This window comes from Vespa velutina, chromosome 1 (assembly GCF_912470025.1).
Source record: "Vespa velutina chromosome 1, iVesVel2.1, whole genome shotgun sequence".
In the NCBI taxonomy this organism is placed as follows: Eukaryota; Metazoa; Arthropoda; class Insecta; order Hymenoptera; family Vespidae; genus Vespa; species Vespa velutina.
The window spans coordinates 20,244,334-20,270,727 of record NC_062188.1 but is presented as its reverse complement, the minus strand read 5'-3'; the positions used below and the strand labels follow the sequence as shown (position 1 = coordinate 20,270,727).

Sequence of the window (26,394 nt, the reverse complement as noted above, 5' to 3'; positions counted from 1 at the left end):
TATCTCGAGCGAACGAAAGAAAAAAACTCGGATGGTCCTTCTTCTGCGAGTATAAAAGACAAACGTCATTTAGTATCGCTCGAATCGTAAGGAACGTCGACGAATAAGGACGATCGGTCGAGGACATCTAACCTCCGCGGCGTCGTCGACTGGACGTCATCGTCGACCCCAACGAAGCGGTCGATCGATTTAACGTCGAGCCATTACCAACACTCTCCTGACCTCGAAGCACGCGCGCGGTTAAAAAACATCGGGTACGCGTGCAACCCTAAAATCGGGGCTCTGTTGTTCGAGAGGAGAGACCCTCTGTGTTCCCGCGTGCTCGCTCGTATCAGCTGTGCGCGCCTTGAGCCGAAGAAAAAACGAAAAGCCTGCGTGCTCGTTCCGCTTTTTCTCTCTTCTGACATCGAAGGGCTCGAAAAGGGCGACTATCGATCTGGCCTCTCTCTACCTAACCAACCTACCCTAGTACCCAGCCGTAGAGACCCTCCTAAAACGTTGTACGGCTCGTTTCCTTTACATTTCTCTATTATCTTTAAGATACCCGTTTTCTTTTTCCTAAAACGAGACTCTTACCATTCTTTAATAATATTTTACTAGCGTAAATTCTCCATAAGTAAGAAATACCAGTTTGGACTTGGTTCAATGTGCGACCGAGAGAAAAGACGCAAAAGCACAGATCTTCTGGATCGTAGTCCTTCCTTTCAGGAAAGATCCACTCTCGTTTTGGGCCCGCATCGGCAGTCTCGTTCTCCCCCCCCCTCCCCGCCTATTTCGCCAGAAGCATAAAACCTTCGGAAACCTCGAGAAGCCGACGTAATTCGAGGCCCTAGAAGGGGCCTCTCCTCTCTCGACCGACCAGACGACGAGCAGCGAGTTCTCCTTTGTTCGCCTTCCTATGCTACTTTTCTTCTTCCTTCCCCCCCCCCCCTGTCTCTCTCTCTCTCTCTCTCTCTCTCTCTCTCTCTCTCTCAATCGCGTTTACCAACGACCGATAAACTCGTTTCAGATGCTCGACGTTTATATAAAACAAACAGTTCGAAACGTTATATTCGAAAATCTCGAATAAGAGCTGCGCTGACACGCGACGAATAAATTACGCAGCGAAGCAACGAAAGAGCATACAACGCAATATAGATAGATAGAAGCCGTGTGTATTTTCCATTCAATTTAATTAATTAAACGTCAAAACGTCAATGACAAGATCCATTTCGATAAACGTCAAATACGCTATACGCTATCGAATACGCGGTACGTATTCGATCGGCGAAAAAAAATAATCAAGGCTACTTTCTAGAACGATAAACGAGAAAGGGGTGAAAAGTGATTTGCGAAATTGATAAAAGAATAACGATTAAACGCGATAGAACTTAAAGTCGGCCGTCTAAAACGACGATCGTGCGAAAAAAATCTCGACTAAGAGGGAGGGAGGGAGGGAGGGAGGAGCAGCGAGCGAGCACCAACTTCGAGTTCCATCGCACGACTAGGGTTTCCTGTTTCTGCTCCGTGACCAGCGACGGGTGTAATTGTTTTCACGACTCGCCGCGGCTTCGTCGTCCATTGCTCCGCTCGCGCCTACATGACGACGTATCGACTCTTAATCACCGATAAAACGCGAGAGCCGATTTGTTATTCCGTCGGGCTAACGCTCGCACGGAGACGCGAGAAACAAATTTATACCTCGCGGATACGCGCGTATTTCTTGATAATGATAGAAAGGTAAGCGCAATCGCTTACGGTATCGACGAATCGCTAATTATTTATCATCACGGTACTAGGAAAATTGTCGGGGAAAGAAATTTTCATTTTCGAAATTTCATTATTCGTCTGTCTGCCTCCCCCGTCATCGATAAGGATTCCCAATCCACTCGGACGTAATAGAAAATTAAAGTAAATTTTATTATGTACCCTTACGCAACGAGAACAATTCTCGATCAGAGAAAGGTTGAAGATTTCGTTCGTTTATTTCGTGAAATAAACGCGAATGTTTGATAAAATTTCGACTTTAGAATTCTCAAACGTTTAAACGTAACTAACGTGTTTCGCTGAATGAGAGTATCCAGAGTATGTCTATCTTCTCGAATTATCGCGTAAGAAAGAGTTACGATTTTTCCATCGATCAGAGAGGAAATGAGAATTTGTGAATCTCGTTTAAAAGAAATAAGGTCATCGTTATAATTATGTAACGCGTTTGGTCACGCTCATCTTTTTGCCGAGCGATCCTGCGAGAAGGATCTCACTCGCGAAATCGAGAGATTGATTACGAAGAAAGAAATCGAGCGAAAAGACGTTTCGCAAGGTCGCAACAGAGCCACGAAATTTTTCATCGTAAATTATTTTTACCCGTCACCCGGTATATACACGTGCTACGCGATACCGATTATCGTAGTGGACAGCTTTGAAAGAGGGAGAGGGAAACAACCAAGGTAAAGTAATGGGTACTGGAGCGAGAAAGACAGGGAGAGAGAGAGAGAGAGAGAGAGAGAGAGAGAGAGAGAGAGAGAGAGAGAGAGACAAAGACAGACAGAGAGAGAGAGAGAGAGAGAGAGAGAGAGAGAGAGAGAGAGAGAGAGAGAGAGAGAGAGAGAGGGAGAGTGCACATTCACGTCTGTATATCTACGAGGCTTGTGCATATTTACAATCGTAAACCGTAAAATGCGTCGAGTTACTCTGGCCACGTCGTCGGAACGTTAATGGCAACTCGTCGGCTCATTCATTTTTACCTCATAGACCGTCGACATTACTCGAAAATTTGTACGATCCGTACAAGTCCCTCGATCTAAAAATCCGTTAAAGTTTTAAGTCTATCTTAGAAATACATTAATCGTCCCCAATAAAAGAATTTAGTCGACACGCTTTGACTTTTTATAAACGTTTATTTCAAAATCTAATCGAGAGAAATCATTTTGTATAAATTTGCTCGTAAAGAGATTTGTTTTGAAAGAGAGAAAAGATTGAGTTAAAAAAAGTAAAACCATGGGATATATCTTATTCGAGTCGAATTTTTAATTAAATCCTTAAATCGTTTGAAAAATATTTTCGGTCGTTCGCATACGCGCACGTTTTTCTCTATCGGTGTTCTATAGATAAAATTAGATTTTGTTAAAAGGATTATTTCTATATCTATTATAGTCGCGAATTGCGCAAAAAAATGAAGGATACTTCAAAGCAAATATAAATTACTACGATATCTCTATATGTTTGAGCATAAAGAAAATGTCACCTTTCACAACTCATCGATGGATGGAGTTATACGTTCCGCCTTGAGAAATATTCTCGTTGGAGCTCTGTGAAACTTTCCTTTATTCGTATTATCGCAGAAAACTATCGAGGAGAACTTTCTAATTAATTTATTTATCGTTGAATTAAGGCTTTTCGTTCAGAGATTTATAAATCTTGATAGTGTATAATAAACGAATTAAGATACGCGAGTATATTATCGTAAAATTAATAAACTAGATTTAGAGAGATAGAGATAGAGAGAGAGAGAGAGAGAGAGAGAGAGAGAGAGAGAGAGAGAGAGAGAGAGAGAGAGAGAGAGAGTCTAGACGGTTTGCCGATTTTAAAACATGATCGACTTTGAATATGATCAGTCTAGTTTCGTTTTTTTTCTTTTCGAAAAAAAAAGATAAGAATAAAACCAATCAAATCAATTTCATCTTTCTAAACTTCATATATTTATTTTTCGTTCGGTCAGCAACGCTAGAGACGAGCAACGTTCGATTGAGGGGGTTAATATCTTCAGCAAAGCCTTTGCCAGTCCCTCTGTTCTGTATCGACCGAGAATGGTCGAACGATGTACAGGGTGACGAGAATGCGCGCGTACAGCGTACCTTCTCGCATATAACGGACCATTTTCCGTCTGACGCTCCACCCATTTTTTCTAGCATTATCATCGTGACTCATCTAGGAGGCGCAGCGAAAAGGACACATGAAGGGGGCCGGTGGGTGGGGGAGAAAGAGAGATAGAGAGAAAAGAAAATGAGAACGACGAAGAGAAAGAAAAAAACTCGTTTTTCCGGTCTCTCGACGTGTCTTGGAATATATGTACGAATTTTCGTAAAAAAATCGAAAGAAAATTCTTGACCAGTCGTACGAAGGAAAAAATAAAAAAGAAACGAGCAAATCGAAGACAAAGCGTTGATTCTGAAGGGTGGACATATCGAAGATCGAATTAATTATTCGTGTATACGTAGGACAGGCTTACTCAACGACGTCGCCCAACCCTCTTTGTCGTTCACCCTCGAGCGTCGATCCCTTCTCATCGTCGTCGTCGTCGGCGTCGTTGTCATTGTTGTATAGCACGCACATACGTGAGGCACGCGTGGCTTATCGATCTCGCTCGTAGAAACGAGCCCTTCTCTCCTTTCTCTCTCCCTCTCCTTCTCCCCGCCCCTTCTATCTCACTCTTTTGCTCTCACCTCAAAGAAAAGGGAAACGTGGGAAAGGGGGGAAGAAAAAAGAGGAGAGGTCTCCTCGGTACGAGGTATTGACCTAACAGTGAATCATCCAAAGAACATCGATCGTTGATTATTACAACGATATATCTACAATGCTTATTCGTATTGTAAAATGTTCGAGCCCTTAGCCGATTTTTATCTTTTTCTTAAAATTTTAGAATCGACGAATGAAGAATACGAGAGAGCATCGCGTTGAAATAGAAACTCGAGAATACAAATAAGTATTCTAAATCGTTACAGTCCATACGAATAACATCTACGTAGTCGCGTATACGCGTAAGCGCGAACGTTAGTATTAGTAGACACTGTCTCTTCCACGATATGACATCATTCGATGCATCGTTGAAGAATACATTAAGAGGTCAATGAATCGAGAATATTACCCGTTTGCGAGTAACAAAGGTTACCTTCTTTACGCGACTTGCATGGATACGTACAATATGTCGATTATATCGAAAACGATCGGATCAAAAAAATTAAATTCGAATATCGTTGACGAAGAGAATACGTGATTATCTACGCGATCCTAGGATACGTATTTTATTGAAATAATTAAATGCGAGCGAGTCGAGTTAGATTCGCTTCGAAAGTGCCTTCTCAAAAGGTACACGTAATGTAGAACACACGTACGTACACGTTCTTTGCGTGTTAATCGCAATACCGCGCGATTAGCGACAATCGGTCGTCGGCTCGTCGACGATCAATAATTAATTGACGATTACGCGCGCGCTACGAAGAATCGCGAGTTCGATATATTGTACGCGAGAACTCCCGCTATCTCTCGTACGATAAACGGTGACGCGGTGTTTTCATTGTTCTTCCATTCACTCCTTCCTTTCTCCTATGTACGTACGTACCATATGTATGTACGTACGCACGACAGACGATACTCATGCATCTTAAAAAGAAATATAAATTTCTCCAAGTTTTTCGATTATAAAATCTCTTTTAGATATTAGAATTTTTATATCATTCTCTGGGCCAATCGATAGAAATTGGCAATGACGTCGTCGAACACACCCCGTTACGTTCGTTCGTTGATGAGTTGACGAGAAATGACACTTTCATTGGATAATTTCGAATTCTGAAGAACAAAAGGATAGGTCGAAAAAAAAGAAATGAAAGAAAGGAGAGAAGAGGGCAGGTGCCTATAAGCGCGATACTCGACGCACCAGGTCGGTTCTACGGGGTCACCGGAACGAAACTCGTAGATTTTCAACGAGGGCGTATCAACATTTGCACAGCTGTCGGTCGCGAGTTCTTTTTTTTTTTTTTTTTTCTTTTTTGAAGAAGAGAGCTTTAAACTACTACGCGGAGGAGTCATGTATACCGCTAACCTCGACATGCTCTGGCCTGGAGGCTGCACTCTTTTTCTTTTTTCTCCTGCAGAATCCGGCACGATGAAGAGTGAGACCGCTAGAGAGAGAAAAAGAGAGAGAGAGAGAGAGAGAGAGAGAGAATATGAGAGAGCTTTCTCGCTCTTTCACCCCCTCGGAACGTGCGTACTGATCGATATTAGATGGTGCATGCTGTCCGTGGCGTCGTGCCACAACGTTGGCTTAGGAAAAGATTAGAAAAGCCGGCATCCACGCCAATGGTTTCCATGGGAACCTTCTACAGCAGCCGGCGTGTTTCGGGGTTCCGGACCCGAAGTCGTGCCATTTATTCCATTTCCAAAAGAATCGTTTCAACCGAAGAAGGATGGGTATAGAAGAAACGAATTTCCACGATCGGAGGGAGCTAAACGCGAAGAGGAGACCCCTGTCCCTTTTTCTGGCTCTTACCTACGTACGTTTATTGTCAAAAAAAAAAGAAAAAAAAAAAAAGAAAAAAAAGGAAAAGAAAGAAAGAACTTTGCGCATCTGTATTGGACTAACCGTGTCTCGTAGATATATCTGTTTCTATGTGCATTCGTGAAAATCATTTGGATGTTATTAAGTTCCACCATTGATGGCCAATCATATATCTATCGTTCAGTCGAAACTTTGCTTTTTAATCAGCTCTATCTAGGGATTTTCTTTTTTCTTTTCTTTTCTTTTTAAGAACATTACTCGATGCTTCAAGTTTTAAAAATCAATCGGGAAAAAATCGATATACTCGTTGAATGAATTTTCATTCAAGTGCACAATGTATACCTATGCATTTCATTTCTAAATATAGCGTTCGAGACTATCAAACGGAAACGATATTATTGCTTCGACTTATGTAACATATATGTATGTACTCATTAAAGGAGAAAATCTTTCAAAATTTTTTGCGTTAAAACTAGCACAAATTAAAAGATGATATAAGACATTTTTGAAAAGAGGGCAGCATTTTCTCGAAGCGTCGAGTGGAAGCACTCTTCGCTTCGTCCTCAAATATTTTTTCTATAGGTGTAACGGTAGCGAAGAAGGGGATGGTCGAGTACCTGAAAAGGGGAGAGGGAGAGACAGATAGAGAGAGAGAGAGAGAGAGAGAGAGCTATCTCATGTTTCTTGTGCTTCTTGGGCCGAGATTTCCAAGGTTCGGTTCGACCAATTTTCGTTTGTCGCCGACGGCACGACGAGAAAGTATTTGTATACTTGGATTGTGTGGGCGGAAACGAATGCAAGAGAGAAAGAGAAAGATGAAAGGCAAAGTAGACGCTTGCGACAAAAAAGAGGAACAGACGGCTCGTGAAAATTCAGGCCGAGTAAATCCTTCGACACGCGAGAAAATTTTCCGTGTGGTTTGTGCAAAAAGTGGTAAGTTTATAAATTTACGAGGAAAAGAAAAAGAGGAACAAAATGAAAAAAAGAAGAAAAGAAAATGAGTTTTTTTTCCGAAAGGAAACTTCTTAAAGAGAGGATAAACGTCGGATTAAGTCCCTTCTTAAGCTCTTCCAAATGACCTGCGTACCGTTAACGGTTCAAACGTATACCTGCATAGGTACCTACTTTTCCTTCGGAGAAAACCAAGAGGGAAGAGGAAATGGAAAAATAATTCGTTCCGAATATTCGAAGGTCTTTCGGCGGGCAGCTTGGCACAATGAGTGTAGCTTGGCGACCCAACCGGAAAGCGACGACTGCAACAACTCCGACAGCTGCAATAAACGGATGTTTTCAAGAGCCGTTTGGGTTTCATTTCTTTTCTCGCATTTCCTCAAAGCGTCTACTCCATAAATCGATGTAAAAGTAAAATTACGAATCGACTCTCGATCGGAATTTACGAAACTGCGTGCAAAGAAGAGAAAGAAACTCAACGTGTATTTCGAGAAATTTTATCGTCGAGTTTGTTTTACTCGCTTTCGAAGATAAATGTGGGCTACTTCGTAAACGGGACGATCTCATAAGGAGTAGACAAAGGAGACGGTCGAAGCTGACTGCAATATCGCGAAAGTGCACACGGTGGCGAGACGTCTTGCAGACGGAACCTTGAAGTACTTTGTCCTTGAATTCCTTGCGAAAGACCCAGTAAACCTCGCGCGTGAAATTCAAAGACGTTACGCGTTCTTTTTCCACACGATCGGCCGGCCGATCTATCGAATTGATTCGTTTTATGGAAAAAAAGGGGAAAAAACAAAAAAAAAGAAAATTAAAAATATATGAACACAGGGCGAGCCGATAATCACTTATCGATTATTAGCAAAATATCTTTCGTGGAAAATCTTTTGAAAAAGTACTTTGTAAAATGGAAGGCAGGACAAATGCAAATTTCCGCGAATAAGCTTTACGCGACAATATATATTTTACTATCTACGGGCGAAACGATGGCTGCTCCTCTTTACGTTAACACTATGTATTATCTCTATATTTACATTGTAACTATCGATTCTTGGCTTGCAACTTAAGCGAGCCGTGCAGTCGCGTAAACCCGATCGATAGTTTATCTATGACGATATATCCCGCAAAACTACGCTATATGTTCGTATGTATCTACATACGTATGTAAATGCATACAGAATCGTCCTATATAGCTTTGTATATTCCCACGCTAACGCGCGTGTATTGCGAATCGCATAATTTCTCTAGAGAAAAAAACAGAGAGAGAGAGAGAGAGAGAGAGAGAGAGAGAAGGAGAGAAAGAAAAAATAAAACTTTTATTAATTACGAGTCCTACGAGGACAAATGTCGATAGAAGAGACGTCGTTGTCTTATCACTGAGATAAATTTATCTATGACCTATGACGATCGTAGGTAATACACGATAAAAAGAGATTCTTTGATTTTTCCAAACCTATTGGCCGAGATCGTTCAACAGGGTCTTAACCCAATTTCACTTCCGTCTCGATCAAATGACATTTCGACATCTCACAACGAGAGATTAATCCGTTTCGATTTCTACGACAAAAACGTATTATCCGATCTTTTCTAGGAAGAATGGATAAAGATAAGAGAACAAAAGAAAAGTTTGTAAATTTTATCTGTTGGACCACCGGAGAGAATATTCCAACGAAATCTTCGTCTCCTGGGGAGGAAGACTCGGTTGAAGGACCAAGTGGAAGTAAATAGATCGTCCAAGAATACCAAGCGAGAGGAGGTGAAGCAGGAGGAGAGGAGGAGGTGGGGAGTGTCGCGGCCTCCCGCAAAATTCGTCGCGAGATCTCATCGCGAGCGATTCGTATGAGAGGGAAAAGAGTCTCGAGGGAGTTTCGAGAAGCGGCTCGAATACTCTCTCATTTTCTCTCTCTTTCTCTCTCTCTCTCTCTCTCGATAGCTAACGTTCGCCTCTATTCGACTCTATTTATGTATTAACCCGATCGTTGCGGATTAATAAATACGAAAAGTACGTTCTAGAAAGTGTTGTAGAAACGTTTGAAAACAGAGACGAATTTCTCGTACAGAGTTACGAGTTTATTTGTACAAAGTCTTACGGTATGTTCGTTGCACGATGTTACACAATCCGATGCCGGCAGCCTGCCGGCGCCCATTTATGTGTCGCGATCGGCCCACGTAACGATTACTAATATCCAACATCCGATTTCTAATTCCTAATCGCTTGTCCGCCGCGAATCGATTTCTAACCAAACGCTCTTTATATCAAATTCATTCAAAATCACTGACGAGAATTAACGTTGGTAGTTGGACCGAAGAGAGGGTTGAAGACAAACTAGAACAACGTTCAGCTATTTTAGAGTTTTAAAGACAATGGCAGTTTGCTATTGCAGATTGTTTTTCCATCAGTTTCTGCAAATTCTTTTACGAAAATACAACAAAAAATTATTCTTTCGGCTGCACGATCGGAAATTTTGTCGATGTTTCTTCGTAATTATGCCGCCTAGTATTTCTGCGAATACTCACGTATCAATATATACATACATACATACATACCAATATATACATACATATATATATATATATATATATATGTACGCGCAAGTATGTGGAAAATAAACGACGCGTTATCTTATTAAAATAGAGAGGGTCTTGATTTCTTCGAATATAATATTATATATCGTATTTACGGATACGTTATTCCGATCTCGATGTGAAACTGTGTCGGCAAGTTCTACGTCACCATCTTTACTTTGCGTTCATTCGTAAAAAGGATTACCTTTTATGGATTCTGCAAATATATCTACGTATTTCGAAGAGGTCAAAGGTTATCGAACGCAGACGTTAAGTCACCGGTGGTGCAGGTGCCATCGAGCTCGAGAGAATTCGCGAGGAATCTTCAAAGGACGGAAACGATCGAAGAAAAGGTTGGAATAGAATGAGAAGAGACTTGGGAAAGACAAAGAAAGAGAATCGCGTTCCGCGAAACGCATCCTTCTTTCTCTGTCGTTCATTCTCCTGCGTGATCCTGGCAGTGTACACGGGTCAAAGATGCAACGACGATTCGCAAATTCGAGAAAGCGAAGAAAGGAATGGTCCGAGAGTGGAATGAGGAGAGAAAACAGCTTCTTCTTCTCCTTCGTCGTCGTCGTCGTCGTCGTCGTCGTCGTCGTCGTCGTCGTCGTCTTCGTCGTCGTCGTCTTCGTCGTTTGCTCGAACGAACGTCGAGAGGGTATGCTCCGCATTTTTGTCTCCCACACGAGCCAATCCGGGTTCTTCTTCTTCTTCTTCTTCGTCGTAGTTTGCCGTCTTGGTCTTGTTCTTCTTCGTCGTCGACTGCTCCCTCTCTTTCTCTTTCTCTCTTTGTATTTCTCTCTCTCTCTCTCTCTCTCTCTCTCTCTCCCTCTCTCTGTTCCACTGGCTCGAGAGACTACCAAAGGCTACGAAGAAGAAGAGAACGACGAAAGGCGTGCGCTCTACGGGAGAGAGAGAAGATTCCAGTGGTAGAAGGGCCGTTCTGCCCTGCACATCCCACCCGTGGTTTCCGCCGGCCTTGGAGCCACTGAACCACTCCGTGGTTCAACGATTCGATGCAGCAGAGGTGCTCAACCAAATCTCAAAAATCACTTCTTTCTCTCACGAGAGAGAGAGAGAGAGAGAGAGAGAGAGAGAGAGTGTGGGCCCTGCTTTGACGAAAGCACGAAAAAGAAAGGCGATACCCGCTCTCTTTCCCTTTCCATGTGATAAGAGACCTCCTTATTTGACAGAGATAAGAACGCAAGACGCAGCCAGAGTTTGGCTCCGTTTCTTGGATTCCGAAGACAACGACGACAAAGCGGCCAGTTTTCTACCACCCACGTACTCCGCGCGAGTAACCACGAAAGAGCCGAGGTAAGGTGCTGTAAATCGTTGGAAAAAAGTTTGTCGGTCGTCATTTTTCCAGGTAGATGACGTCGTCGATAATAAAAGACAAATGACGCTTTCGAGCGAGTCGAAGGAAGTTTCTGAGAAAAATCGAGATGCGAAGGAATCGACGAACGTTGAAAGAAACGAACGAGTAATTAAGAATTCGAGACACGATCGGACACCTTCCGTTCCAGCGTCGAACGGGCAATGAACGACTCTCTTAGCGAATACGCCACCCAATTTTTTTCCTTACTTTCTAAGCCTCTCCAGTCATCGGCAGGAAGTAGTATAGTCTCGACGAACGACGCCTCGACTCATCACGGAGATCTCGGGCCGCGATACGCGCGCAAACACTCCTGCCAGGGGCCCTCCTAAGACCCTTCGCTCTTTCCCCCCTCCCCTTTCTCTCTCTCTCTCTTTCCCTCTCATATGCTTTACGCATTCGAGAAAACTAGAAAAATAGACAGGAAAACTAGGCAATCTTCTTAAAATAAACTGGTCGAGTCGTAGGACCAGTTGGACGTTTTGCATTTTTCGATATCCGCTCGTTGTCGAAAGAAGAAAAAGATAAAAATGTTATATCTCGTAAAAACATTGTGAGCTATCGTGCGACTTTGCGAATTTAATTTAACGTCGAATTATTCATAAACCCTCCCACCTTGGCGTTTTACCGTAAATTACACCGACCCTCGTCTTTTCTCCACATCCCGGCGCGTAATTGCCCGTACCTTCTCCCTCCATCCTCTCTTTTCTTTCGATTATATATCGCACGCTGCATCTCGATAATAAAAAACGAGTACACCTTCCGTGTCGAACTTTATCCACGTGAAGTCGAGCGCGAGAGAAACGGCCGAAAGACACGACCCACTTTTTACCGGGGAAACTATCGAGTATTTACTTATTTCCTATGCGAGAAAATAAAGACCATCGAGACGCGTTCGAACGTCTGAAGAAAATTGAAATATCGTTATCGAGTCGGCCGATTATCTTATATCCATGATAGAACTTGATCGATACTTGCGGCGTACGAAAGGAATGAAAGACGAGCGAGGTCGATCGCTTCCCATGATAAGAGCACTTTAATACAATTAATACTTTATGCGTTGTAAACGCGAGTAAAATCGCACCTGTTCGGTATAAACCGCTTTGCCGAATAAACTTTACGACGAGCAGATTAAGTCTTACGAGACAGCCAATAAATTCTAGTACCATTTTGTCTTTCCTACGACGAAGGAATCTTCGACGGAGTTCTCGACGCCAAACCGATCTTCCGTCTACTTTGAAAAATCGAGCCAGACGAATCCCATGGATTTTCTCTCTCTCTCTCTCTCTCTCTCTCTCTCTCTCTCTCTCTACCTTTATATCTATCTATCTCTCTAAAGTACACTCTAAACATAAAATTATATTAAACGAAATACCCTCGACGCCGTAAATCTTGGAAGATGTCGAGGCTAATGGCTTAAAGGGACGAGGAAGAGAAAGACGACGAGTCGAAGCAAATCTTTCGCGAGGCAACAGCGGGAGCCGTGAACGTTTCGCGTTTTACAGGGCTTCCTAATGGATCGATGATTCCCTCCTAGAGATAGAAAGATAGAAAAAGAGAGAGAGAGAGAGAGAGAAAATATTTCCTATAGTAGGTAGGTGCAAGAGATGCCATTATCTTTAGACATAAGCGCTCTCGTGGTACCAACGAAGAGTAAGACGAGAAAGTACGTTGGTAAATCTTCGTAAAATGCAGGTATACTCTTAGGATCGGGGTCAAATCTATAAGGACAAGGGTCTTGTAGACCCTTGTCAAGAAATGATCCTGTAAATTGCCGACTAGTCGAAAAGGAAGATTGTATTCAATGCGAAGAACTCTATAAAAATTCGATGAGTCCTCTTTCCTCCTTTTCTCTTTTACTTTCATACCTGAGGATAGGCCAGCGCTTTCTCTTTCGAATGACCGTCCACGCAAAATCGTCGTTGCGAAGATAACAACGGAGAAAAGATTAGAAAGTGAAAATGAAATAATACTACTGATAGACGTGAATAATAACAGACATAAGCTCGTACAAATAGATTTACAAGGTGCAGGTAATAAAACGAGGAGAGAGATCGATAGATAGATGGATAGATAGATAAATAGATAAATAGATAAATACATAGATAAATAGATAGATAGATAGAGAGAGAGAGAGAGAGAGAGAGAGAGAGAGAGAACGAAGATATTCTAAATTACGATCCGGTGAATCGTTGAAAAGGAGTTAACACGTGGCACGCGTCGATACCTAGCGGATAAAACTGGAAGGACGAAAAGAAAGAAAGAGAGAAAGAAAAAAAAAAAAGAACCAAGAAAAAGATGGTAGTGGTAGTAGTAAAACGAAACTCGTTTAATTATAGACAAGCACCTGTCCCGTAGGACGCAGACGTTGTCTCTGGCCACCTTGCAAGCTCGTCGCCTTAACTCGCCCAATTAACGGCGAATACTTTTCCCCCTCTTTACGTCTCTTATCTTCGGCGTACTATTATGTCGACAACGTTCACGGCCAGCTCCCTTCTATCGGGCATGGCGTGTCCGATAGACACGAAGAAGCGCGTCGAGAGTGTTCTCGTGCGCAGGTGCGTGTCCCCGAAGGCGTTGGACCAAAGTCCGTGCGATGCACCTGCGATCGGCCTGTGAGGGAGGAGGAGGAGGCCGACGACTCTGTCCACGGCCCAGAGAAAGAAAGAGAGAGAGAGGAGATGAGAAAAAGCGAAAAGATGCAGACACAAATAAATTGCAAAAACGTAATAATAGTGAGAAGGTGAAGGAGAAAAAGAGAGAAAAAGAGAGAGAGAGAGAGATGCCGAGAGGGTCTTTGGCTGAGGAAAGAGAAGCGCGCTTTGTCTCAAGGCGAGCTGCTCTCCTTCGAGGAGAGACGGTGGTGGTGGTGGTGGTGGTGGTGGTGGTGGTGGTGGTAGTGGCGGCGACGACGACGGCGGCGGCGGCGGCAGCAGCAGCAGCAGCAGCAGCAGCAACGGCGGCTCTTCAAAAGACCGAACAAAGGAACGGACACGCACGAGGCCCGCGAACCAGGCCCACGGACGAAAGAAAGAGACGATGGGACCTTTACGATCGAAGGTTGAGAACACTGTACGTGAGAGTCCGCTCGTCTCGCAAATTTCTCCTTCTTTCTCCTCTTCTTTCGCGTCTAGTCTCGTAGTCTCCTCCTCGGTTGCATTGTTTGCTAATCGTCGCGTATCGACAAGATTCTTTGAACGATATCTCGAAGCGTAAACGTGTGAAAAAGATGAAGAAGAAGACTTGAGAAAATTAGCTTTATCGAATACGACAAGGGGAACTAGTGATAATATAAATCTCGATAATTTCCCTTCGTTCTTTCCTTTTTCGCATATTTCGACGACAGATATATCTAATTATTTTCAGACGTTAAAAAATTCAATCGGTCGTAGCGAAGAAAAGAGTTACACGGTGGATCGATCATCCTCGCTAATCACGTTCGACCGGCGCCGGACTCCTTTGTTTACGAGAATCGCAAGGAAGATGGCACGGCTCGCGGCATGCTAAGGCTAGCAATCACGTATCGGAATGCGAAGCATTGAACTATGAAAGAAAAGAAGAGAAGAGGAGAAGAGATGGAGAACACGTAGAAAGCAAAGTTCTCGTGTTCGTGTTTTCCTCGCTCACGGCATCCTCAACTCGATTAACTATTATCGCGATTAATTGACCGCGTACAATGACACTTTTCGCCGTTTTCTCTTTCGTACGATTTAAAGAAAGTACATCAATGTCGAGAGAATACGAATTGAGGTTTATATAAAGAAAGAAGAAGAAGAAGAAGAAGAAGAAAAAAAAAGAAAGGAATGAAAGATGAAAATAAGATTTATCATTTCCTGCGAGTTGCGCGTCTCGCGGTTATTCGTCATCGAGGAGGTCGCGCTACTACTTCGCTTCGAGTGAAATTCGGTAGAAAGAGTGACGACCTTACGATATTCCATGGATCGTCACGTAACCACCGTCGTCTCTCCCTCCTTTCAGTCGGACTAACTTTGCGAACAAGTATAAAAAGTCAAATCAATGGTGGATCGAAGATAGCACGGCGATGGCGTAACACGTCGTCGTCCTCTTAATGTCTCTTTCAACGTCACCTCTTAGTGTCTCGCTAACGATTAGCGAGGAATCGAGGTTAGCTCGTGCCTTGCTCCTTCGAGCCAGGCCAACTACTCCTCCTCCTCCCTCCCGGTCTTTTTGACGAGATACATACCACCGCGTGCATTGCCGGTTCGTTAACGAGCAAGGCGAACGAGATTTCATTCCGAGAGACCTCGAAATGCGAACAACGAAGAGCATGGGAGAAAGAAAGAAAAAGAGGGAGAAAAAAAGAAAAGCGTTTTGTTCGAGTCGAACGAACGAGCGAGAGATCGATTCTCTCGACGAGCCGTTGCTCGATCGCTATCCGTGCTCTCTTCCTCTTCTTCTCGAAACGGCGCGGTAACTTCTTTAATTAAGTAAAAGAAGGGTAATCGGTGCTCGTGACAAAGGAAAGCCGAGGAGGAGGAAGGTGGGTAGGTGGGTGGGTGGCTATCGGAAAAAAGCGACAGAAATGGGTCATTGGAGGAGATTTCGCGTCGAAATTAGCCCGCTTGAGAGCTCGTTAAAGAGAGGTAAGCGTAATAAGATGGGCGAGAGAGCAGGAGCATGCCGTCATCGCTTTCCCTTTCCGCGGCTTTTGCGATTGTGTAATCTCTCCTCCTTCCCTTGTGTCTGCCCTCTCCACGAGCTCCTCCTTCGACTCTCTTCTCGGCAGCAGGCGCAACCTTCGAGAGCACGTGCCGCACACGAGAGAAACAATTTCTTTTTTCTCACCGCGCTGCGGTACACCTTTCGGCGCGAAGGAACACCTTGGCTCCTCGTCCGGGGCTATCCGAAAAACGTGCCACGCGTTCCACGTTCCTTCGAACGGCGCGTTCTTAACGAGGATTAATCGACCAGATAAACCCTTCTGTTCCCTTCTGCTTCTCCATTTTTATCCTTTTCCTTCTTCTTCGTCTTCTCCATCCTCTTCTTTCTTCTGCATCACCGGCCTTGCTCGCTTTTTCAATTACTCGTGAGAAAGAGATGGAGGAGAAACGAAAGAGAGAAAAGAGATTGCTTTGGAAACCTAAGTGTACATCGATTTACGTACTACCTTGAAAATATACGTTTCTTTCGAAAGAGGAATATCGGATAACGACGTGACTTCGATAACGATAATCTCTGTTATTCTTAGGAGATGGGAGAGAGAGAGAGAGAGAGAGAGAGAGAGAGGGAGGGAGGGAGGGAGGGAGATGGAAAGCACGTGTCCCTGATCGCAGCACGATTTCGATAAACCGGTACGGAGCAAAGGAGGTTCGTGACACGGTGTCCTTCTTCGAGATCGAGAGTGAATCGAAGCACGGCCAGAGCACTCGGAGAGGACGAGTGGCCCGAACTGGCTTTGTTTAATGCCCTGGAAACCCAAACAGTTTATATACCCGCGTATCTTTTTTATATACACCTATACTTATGCACACGTTAATTCTTTTCAACTAATTATTTCTTCAAACAAATTTTATCTAAACAAAGGTTAGCATTTTACAGAGCGATGACTTTCTTTTATTTCTTTTCTTATTGGAATAAAACTAAAGTTTTGTCAAAATTGAGGGAGATTAAAGACAAGAAAGGAATTCTCTTCCTCTCTCTCTCTCTCTCTCTCTCTCTCTCTCTCTTTCCCACCCACATATACGCACGTACAAGACTAGCACGGTTGCGCTCATCGACAAGCACGAAAGGCGCGTCCACGGACATAAACGAGAAGACCTAGCGAGCATTTTGTAGCTTCTCGAAACCTATATGTATGCGTGAGCACACGCTACGAACCAGCGAAAGGACGAGACTCTCTTTCTCTCTCTCTCTCTCTCTCTCCTTTTCTCTCATCCTCAGAGAGAACCAGTAAAGTAGTAGTAGTAGTAGTAGTAATAGTGTAGTAGTAGCAGCAGCAGCAGCAGCAGCAGCAGTAATACGATGCTGGTGGTAGTAGTAGAAGCAGTAGTAATAGCAGGCAGTCTTGAATCTTGACCTAGGACACGCACCGCCGACTACGTCACAGTTCGACGTACTACGAAAGCACTATTACGTGCACTCCGTGTTCTTTACTGCGGATACAAAGGTCGAATAGGATCGAACCTCTCGAGCCCTTTGACTTTTTCTCACCAAACTACCAATTCTTTTTCTTTTTTTTTTTTTTTTTGATATCAAAGCGAAGAAAGGTCATTACGATCAAATTTCTTTATCGCTATCTATCATTCTATTTAAAATCATAATTAGATATTATATGACGAATTGAAAAAATGTAAAATGAGAAATAAAAAAAATTAAAGAAGAAAAGAGAAAGAAGGTAAGAAAGAAAGTTTGGAAGTTTTGTGGTTTCTCGAAAAGAGAGAGAGAGAGAGAGAGAGAGAGAGAGAGAGAGAGAAGCGAAGAAAAGCGAATAACTTCCTTCGGGCTCCGGCGTGGACGGAAGTGCCACGTCGGGTGCATTGTTGCGAGTCGAGCGTGCACGGAGCCGGCGCGGATCGGCCAAATGGAGCGAAAGAGAGTCACCGGTGGGAGAAAAAGCCCGCACACGAACTCTCCTCTTTTATACGTCTTTATATATATATATATATATATATATATATATATATATACATATATATATATATATTACATCCACAAATGCATAAGCGTAGGTGCACACTACGTATCCAGCACTCGGCCGAACGCTGCAACGTAGTTACGTGAGAGAGCGTGTAGGTGGTCGACTCGCGGACCACTTCCTCTCGGCTCGTGCGGTCTTCAAATAATCGAATACTCTCGCTTGGGAGAGAACTATCGATGAGAAAGCACGTCCTTCTCCTTTTAATCGATTAAAAAAAAAAAAAAAAAAAGAAGAAAAAAAAATATCGAACGTTTTAAACGAGATCTCATACGATCACTTTAATACAAAATAATGATCATAATTTTTAACAACCGGTCATGCATTTGCTATTAATTATAAACAGTTTCGAAAGTAAGCTTCTCGAAGGCACGTTTTCAGCGTAACCATCGAATATGAAAGTGACTAGATTCTATACGTAGAGTACAGATAAACCGGTTCGAATGAAACTATCGGTCTTTTGAAGAAGCACCAACTCAGAAAATTCACGCCTATCGCGTGAATCGTACGATGAAAATCACTGTCGAGTCCCCGTCGATCTTTCGCCGGAAGTAATCGATTTTCTTTCGATGAGGGATCATTTCTCTACCGAGTCGACTTTTATAAATGGGATAGTCCCGTTTCCGAGGCTCGAAGGAAAGTAGAGAGAATCGATGCTTTTAACACACCTACGTTTCTCTCTACATCGAGGAGTATAATCTGCGTATGAATTTCGAGGACGAAAGAGCACGCGGTGGTATCGATCCGTTCATAAAAGTCGAGGACAAGCCGAGGGTATCCGGATTTCTACGATATATATTCGAAAGAAATCGAGTAAGGACGGGACCTCGATAACGTTTCATGTTATCGACATTGTTTAAATATGACGACAATTTTTCTACGTATATATAAACGTTAAACTCTTTAATATTTTCGAATCCATGGCCAATTACGAAATTGTTATATCGGTCAGGAAGACAAACAACTCTCTCAGGATAGTACCGGTGTATTATCACGCAAAGATGCGTCCAAGTGAGAAGAATAAAAAAAGGGAAGAGAGGGTGGGAGAAAAAGGACGGAGGTCTGACAAAGGAAAGGAAGAGGAGGTGGAAAAGAGAAACAGAGCGAGAGAACGTGGAGGGAAGAAGAGGAGGTTGATCGGACCCTTTGCACGCGTTCACCTACACACACGACACACGTGCATACTCCACTTGGCTCGTTCTCGGTGCGTGAGTACTCGCGTCGTTCTCTCCCTCCAACCCACCCACTCTTCCTCCCTCTCTCCCCCCCCCCCCTCTCTCTCTCTCTCGGATATTCGATATCCTCTCGCGTGTTTCGCAGAGAGGGAGAGAGAGAGAGAGAGAGAGAGAGAGATGGGGGCGGGAGAAAGAAAGGAGGGAGATACACACGGCGACACACGCAAAAGTAGACGCATGTACGAAGCATGCAACAAACAAAGACGTTTTCCACTTCCGATGGGCCTCGCGAGCCACTCGAGCGTCCCTATCCGGGCGAAATTCTATCTTATCCTGTCTCGCGTGATCTATCGAACCACCCGTTGAACCACAGGCCCCGAATACTCTCCGATAACCCGAGTCCCGTGAAAAGATTAAGAATGGCCTCTACCTCCCGCGGTGGATCGATGCCAAGATTCGCGACAGAATTTAATCCCTATCCCTCTGTGTGCCGGTTCTTCTTAATTATCCCTAATGTTAGAGGGGGAAAAAAGAAGAAGAAGAAAAGAGAAATCGCAGAGGGTCCTAAATAAGTTTCTCGACTTTCTCTCTTTTTCATCGACTCAGATTTACTTTAGGGATTAAAGACGAGATCGTTCGTGCTTAATAAGCAAGTCGGTCGGTAAGAAGAAAGGATACAAATCGTCGACGATTATTACGCTTCCACCCTGGTAAGGAGGGTTATCACCGGTGACGAAGATCGCAGAAAAATCGCCTTCGTTCGCTGTTTTTTTTTTTCCACGAAGAAGCGATGATAGTGGGTGAAGGATCGATCGCTCTCTTTCTCACTCACTCACTCACTTTTTCTCTCTCTCTCTCTCTCTCTCTCTCGCGCGCGCGCGCGCGCATTTCTCGCTGACATCTTTCTTGCTGCTTAATTGAAGAAGACGAGTATTAATAATATACGCGCTCGCCTGATCTACGTCGAAGTTTAACGGCCGTATCGGCGGATGTCATTTGAATGAGAATGTAATAAAATTCGCTTGCAGCATAATTTCATTCAAGGTCGTCGCGCTCTGCCTGCAAGCAGATGCAAGAGCTACCGATTTAACGTCATTTATTTGATTTCCTTAGATCCCGTACGACGGACGTCATTATTTTCCCAGAAACGAAAACATCGAACGGATCTTGATTCCAAATCTCGATACCTTTTGATCTTAAGCTATCCGACTGAACTTTGATCGATCACTTTCTCAAATGCACCGCGAACGGACGTCACCGATGACGTCAAGTGCAAACGTAAAAAAGAATGCAGGGGAGAGGAACGAGTAAGGAGAGGAAGCGTACGAAAAAGGAGAGATACCTTGAAAAGGATCCCACGATTCGCGTCTCGTAGTCGAAAGGATTTTTCGAGCGCTCGCCGATGGAGCCCTCGAGAAAAAGGCGGCTTATCGCGATCTCGAAGGAAAGGGCGGTTCGAGAGGCGAGCGACCTCCTCGTTCTCTCTCTCGCTCTCGCTCTCGCTCTCGCTCTCGCTCTTTCTCTCTCTCTTGAGGGTAGTCCCGTGCACATGGCAGACAGAATAAATAAAAAAGAAGAAAAACCGCTCGTTTCGAGCAACGCGCGCTGTAAACATCTGCTAGGCGGGGGGCTCTCGTTCGCCTTTCGAACAGTGTTTCTCATTCGAATTTAAGAGAGAAGATATTTTCGGTGTTTGGCTCTCTCAACCGGTGGTTTTATTATCGACGTCTCTCTATTGGACGTACGCGTACAAACGACGTATCTTCTTTCTACCTTACTCCACTTTATTTTTCTCTTTTTTCTCGCTCCTCCTCGGAGTGGAGGGTCGGGCGTTGATCGAGTTTCGAGCATGAGAACGGAAAGAGAGGCCCGGTGTGGGTAGGCAGCTGCTTCGGAGGCCAACAAAGGCATCGGCAACCACCGCACTACCGTCGCTGCCAGCAATTTCTCGACCCCCTCTCTGCCACCACCTCTTATACGATCTCTCTCTCTCTCTCTCTCTCTCTCTCTCGCTCTCTCTTCCTCATTTCCTTCTCGAAAAATACAGTAGTAGTCGAAATCGTTCCTATTCAAAGACGTTTAGATCATCTTGGCCAATGGGAGGGAGCCTTTTAACCATTTACTTATACTTTTACAGTCGGAAAAAAATCGATGCATCGATGAGTCACGACGAGGCGTCGTCTAACGAGCGACGCTTCTTTCTTTCGAGAAGCTGATCGAGATTAATCTAGAGAATATGCGAGAGACACGATCGCACGGAATCCTCCTCTTTCGCTTCGAGAGAGAAAGCGCGCCAAGTTTCGACATCGTTGTCCGCAAAATCGAAGTCTCGTCGTAAACGTACGAACCCGTACGTAGGGTACACGTATATAGAAAAGAAGGCGTACGAACGAGAGACGCCTTTTGCCGGCTTTCCAACGTCGTCGTGCGTTGGGCCTCCTTCTGTCGACAGCCGACAAAAGGAGACCCAACCGTTTCCATGACACCGGAAGTTCTTCGTTTCGTGGTCGATCTTGTGGTCGACAAGAAGCGACCGTTCGAAACTACAATGGCAAAGAGTCCATCCAGTAACGTTACGTATCTTTAGATACGTACGTTTCTCGTAAGTTCGATCTAATAGCGCGACGAGCTACCAGCTCGGAATCACTATAAATGCGCGAGGAGGGAACGCACGAAGGGTCGCGACCAAAGTAGTAGTCCATCTGTCGAGCAAATGCCAGGTGATCGAGAGAACTCGGCGTTCCAATTAAATACTCCAATTAAATATTTTTATTGCTTATCGAGAAAGAGAAATTCGTATGCCGGCATGTACATTTTTATCGCAATTTTCAACGAATAGAAAAATATAGCACTCGAAAATCGAGAGTTTCAATTTTCTTGGACGAAAGATTCCCCCCAGCCACGGTTCGTGAGAGGCAAAGGGAAGGGAAAAAGTTTCATAGGGTGTTCGACGAAGGCCGAACGCCTTGACCTCGTATACGTTAGTCGTAAAAGATCCGTAAAGGAAGAGGAGGAGTAGAACGGTCTATCTCTTTTCTTTTCTGCTTTTCACGAAGTCGCGTTAACGACGACGAAGGGTCGCCGTGGGTCCGTTGACACGCTCTCTTTCGCTCTTTCTCTTCTATAGAGAAACGACATACATCCTTTCTATGCTGGAAATAGAACGGTCAACCTTACCAAGAGATACGACGACGCGAAGAATACCCTATTCCTCTTTTACTTTGTCCATGCTGTATCCGTTGCCTTTTCTAAAAGAGTTTTATTTCGTCGATTTCGATCGTACTTTTTGAATCAGATCGTAACCGTAACATTGTAATTCGTGCAAGTTATAATTACGAAGCAATTTTTTTTATTCCCCTTTCGCAAATCGTTCCCTCTCGAAGAGTCACGCGGTGCACGAGCTAACGACCTGGATAACCAGCCGTGATGTTTCCAAAGTAACGTCATCGTCGGGCACGACGCGACGAACGCGCGAGGCGACGAGAGTCCGTCGACGGAGGCGTTCATTACAGCTTCCGGTCCACGAGACCGAGAGAGAGAGAGAGAGAGAGAGAGAGAGAGAGAGAGAGAGAGCCGAGCGACACACTCTTTCTCTCTCGCCCCGCCAGATACTACTACACGAGATACGAGTCGGAGCAAGACAGAGAGAACGATCGAGCGAAAATGCTTAACAAATAGCTACATCCTCATAATGGAACGGCGTATCAAACTCATTAGACGTCGTTATTGGATCGACGCGGTCGCGTTCAAGAGAAAATTGTCATCTTCTCGCGCTCGATCGAACTTCCGAGAGAAACAAGGATAGACAGAGATACAAAAGCAAAGTACAAAGCAGAGAGATACGCAACTATACCTACATATAAGAGTATATAGGTTCGAGCCGCTATTCGGCCACGCGAGTCTATGGACTCTCGAGTTATGGGAATGATTCATGGCTAGGTATGTTAAACTGGTTTCGAGGCGGCCAGAATGCGCGCGCTCGCGCGCGACTCAATGAGAAAAAAGCTCGCGTCCCGATCTACGAGAGACACAATAAGCCGCGGCGTATAGAAGGATAGATAGATAGACAGATAGAGAGGGAGAGAGAGAGCGAGAGAGAGAGAGAGAGAGAGAGAGAGAAAACGGGCTTCGGTGAGCGTTGCGCATGCAAATGCGCAACCCCGGTTTCCTCTCCCGGCGCTGACGCGAGAAGGGTGCTCTCTGTTGCGCGCGCCCGCTCTGCCGCGTTCGCCTCTACGGCCAGCTGAGAAAGTTCGTTCTTTCCGGAAGGTACGTTAACCGGTTGTTAGAAAAAGAAGGAGAAGCAGAAAGCGAGCGGCGTGTGCGATACGAAGAAGAATCTTTAACGTACAAATGCGTTTTGAAACGTCTGGACGAATAAATATTTAAGGATTAAAATTTTCGTCGATCTTTATGAATAATATTAAGAGCCGTTGGTTTCGATAAATATTAGTCGTCGAGGTAAGAAACAACGTAATCGTCCAAGAGGAATTTTGTTCGGTCCTCGAACGGACGAATCTTTCGAGAGCCGTGGCACGGTGCATCTTCGTGACGCGTAATCGTCCCGAAATAAAAGGAAGACGCCGTAAGAGAGAGAGGGAGAGAGACGGAGACGATCTTCGCGTTCCACACTCTCGCTACGTAGCATCGTAAGCCCCTCTCTTCTTTCCCTCCGTCTCGCTCGCGTGATTCGGTCGCACGACCGTGGCAGTGACTCTCAACTCACGGTACCGAGAGAAAGAAAGAGAGAGAGAGAGAGAGAGAGAGAGAGAGAGAGAGAGAGAGAGAGAGAGAGAGAGACAGAGAGAGAGAGAGAGAGAGAGAGAGAGCAGTACAAAGAGCTAAGGGAGAACGGAAGGGACGATAAGCACGTACGCGAATCGCAACGAGGCCTGAATTTAAAGCGCGATCGGCATGACACCGTTCCTACTGCCTGCTACGACGATCTACGACGACGATGTTATTGTACGCTCGCGATATTAGCACTCCCCGCGTGTAACCTACGCCGCTTCCTCCTACGTTCGAGCGAGCTTTCGCATCGTTCGTTTGCTTTTTCATCCTCGAATGAAATCGTTCTTCTCGGCGATTGACAATTTCAACGATGCTTTAATCGATCGAAACGAGAGACACCTTGTATTTACACGTTCGACAGATAGATTTTAGTCTTTTTCTCTCTTCTTTTTTCTTTTCCTTTTTTTAACATTCGCAAAAGAAAATAAATAAAATCAAAGGATCGCAGAACGGCACGAACTTCGATAAAACGCATCGCGTCGAGCGATACGATTTAAATCGTCCGTGACGACGGCTCTTGAAACGGTTTCTATCGGTGTAGTCGTACGTAGTCGATCGATCGTCGACGGCACGCGCGATCGGCTTCGGGCTTTCTAGTAGAACCAGACACCCGTTTGTTCTAATCGCGAATATACACTAGTCGTATAAATCGCGTTACGCTCGTCCCTTCTCCTATTTCCTTTTTCGTCCTAGAGCGATAGGACGAAGCAAGATGTCTCATAGTAAACGGAATCGATCGATTGTCCGACCAAGATCGACGTTAGTAGTTAAGCCAAGAAAACTTGGAAAGGTCAAAATGTTCGTTTTCATTGAAGAAGTTCTCAACGTAACATTTCTAGATTTCGACGACATTGATCGTCCTCGAGGATCCGTTCGAAGGATAAACACGAATCGAATAATTTCAAACTCGAGCTCAAACACGATATCTTTCCTCGCGACTAGCTCTCTCGACTTACTTATTCCAATGATCCGAGGAGGCAGGCTCTTTCTTCGATGCATTTTGCCCACGGTGTCTTTATCGCTTTTTCCTTTTTCTTTAAGCAAAACGCTCCGGCGAGACCGTCGAACGTGTTTCGCAAAATATCGCAAGATCGTAAATTCACGGCGAGCGAGAGAGCCATTGCTTTGATTCTATCGATACTTCCGCTTCGTTTGCGCCTACGCGTCGTAAGAGAGAGAAAGTATGATAAAAACCTGCGGAGAGACGATCGTAGGCAGTCGATATTTTCGTTATAAATGACGAAAAGAGAGAGAGAGAGAGAGAGAGAGAGAGAGAGGGAGAGAAAGAGAAACGATCCGATAAAGATGCTTTAAATCGTCTCGCCAAAGTACATACGTATGTAGTCACGTAGTATCTATGTATAAACGGTTATGTACGATCCGAACAAAGCGCACCTACACCTGGCACCTTTCTCGGAAGCGGCCTTGGGGAAAGACCGTAGGGTAGAGACAGGACACCACCGGTCGATGAACGAAGGATAAAGAGAGAGAGAGAGAGAGAGAGAAAGAGAGAGAAGAGAGCGTCGTGGCAGAGAGCTGCTCGCGAACCTGAAATATCCTGAAACGGATCGGAGAAGAAGAGAGGTAAAGTCGGCAACGCCGGCAAAAGCATTGCCACCGAGCTGCGTCAAGGCTATTGCCTGAGACTCTCTCTCTCTCTCTCTCTCTCTCTCTCTCTCTCTCTCTCTCTCTCTCTCTCTTTCGGACGCGTCGTCGGACGTCGCGGACGCAGAACACGAGACTTCTTTATTTATGAGACGCGCGAGCAATGTGTATCGTTCGAGGCTACGATCGAGACGTAAAAGCGAGATAAACGATAAAGAATAAAGAAGAACGATAGAACGAGCGAGCGAAAGAATGAGAGAGAGAGAGAGAGAGAGAGAGAGAGGGAGACATATGCACAATCGACAAAGAGAAAGAATCGAAACGAAAGGATCGACGATTCCGTCGTCTTGTTCGAAGGTCGAGAGAGACGATCCGCGACCTACGACAGGGCGAAGCGAGTGAAGGTTGTACGTGAACGCGCACGCGCGCGCGTGCACCTTCGCCATGCATGGATCTTTTCATTTTTCTAAAACGATCATCATTTCCCCATAGATTTACTTAGCTAGGCTAGAGAAATTTTCGTAGCTCGCTCGAAGCCTCGAGTTTAAAGCAGACGCGCATAAGAGAGAGTGAGAGAGAGAGAGGAACATGACCTAGGACAAAGTTAAAGAGAGAGAAGATTGGGAAGCTATCTCTCTCTCTCTCTCTCTCTCTCTCTCTCTCTCTCGCTCGCTCTGTCGAAGGGAACGGGGGAATTTCGCTCGTTCGAACGTAAATTGGCTTTAATCGGCGACGTTTACTCGGTATCGAGTTTCCCGCGGTACGTCGCGTTCTCGCGCGCGTACCACACTACGACGACTCCTCGTGGCCAATGAACCGTCCGTGGCGCATCGCGTCGCGTATATCGACGTGCAGCCACTTTTTCCTCTCCCCCCTCCGCTCCCCACCCCACCCCACCCCACCCTTTTCATCATCTCCCGACCGCATTTCTTTTCAACGAAAGAGAGAATTCGGACCATCGGAGAGGAATTTTTTCTCTCGTTTAAGATAACCCTTATAATGTTTTCTCTTGAATCTTACGATC

The 26,394-nt window shown here is 44.6% G+C and overlaps 1 protein-coding gene across 1 annotated transcript in view; it reads right to left on the bottom strand.

Annotated features, from left to right (window-relative positions):
- LOC124955388 (RNA-binding protein MEX3D) overlaps positions 1 to 26,394 on the bottom strand; it is a 38,210-nt gene that overhangs the window by 8,821 nt on the left and 2,995 nt on the right. The gene's annotated exons all lie outside the window — the stretch shown is intronic.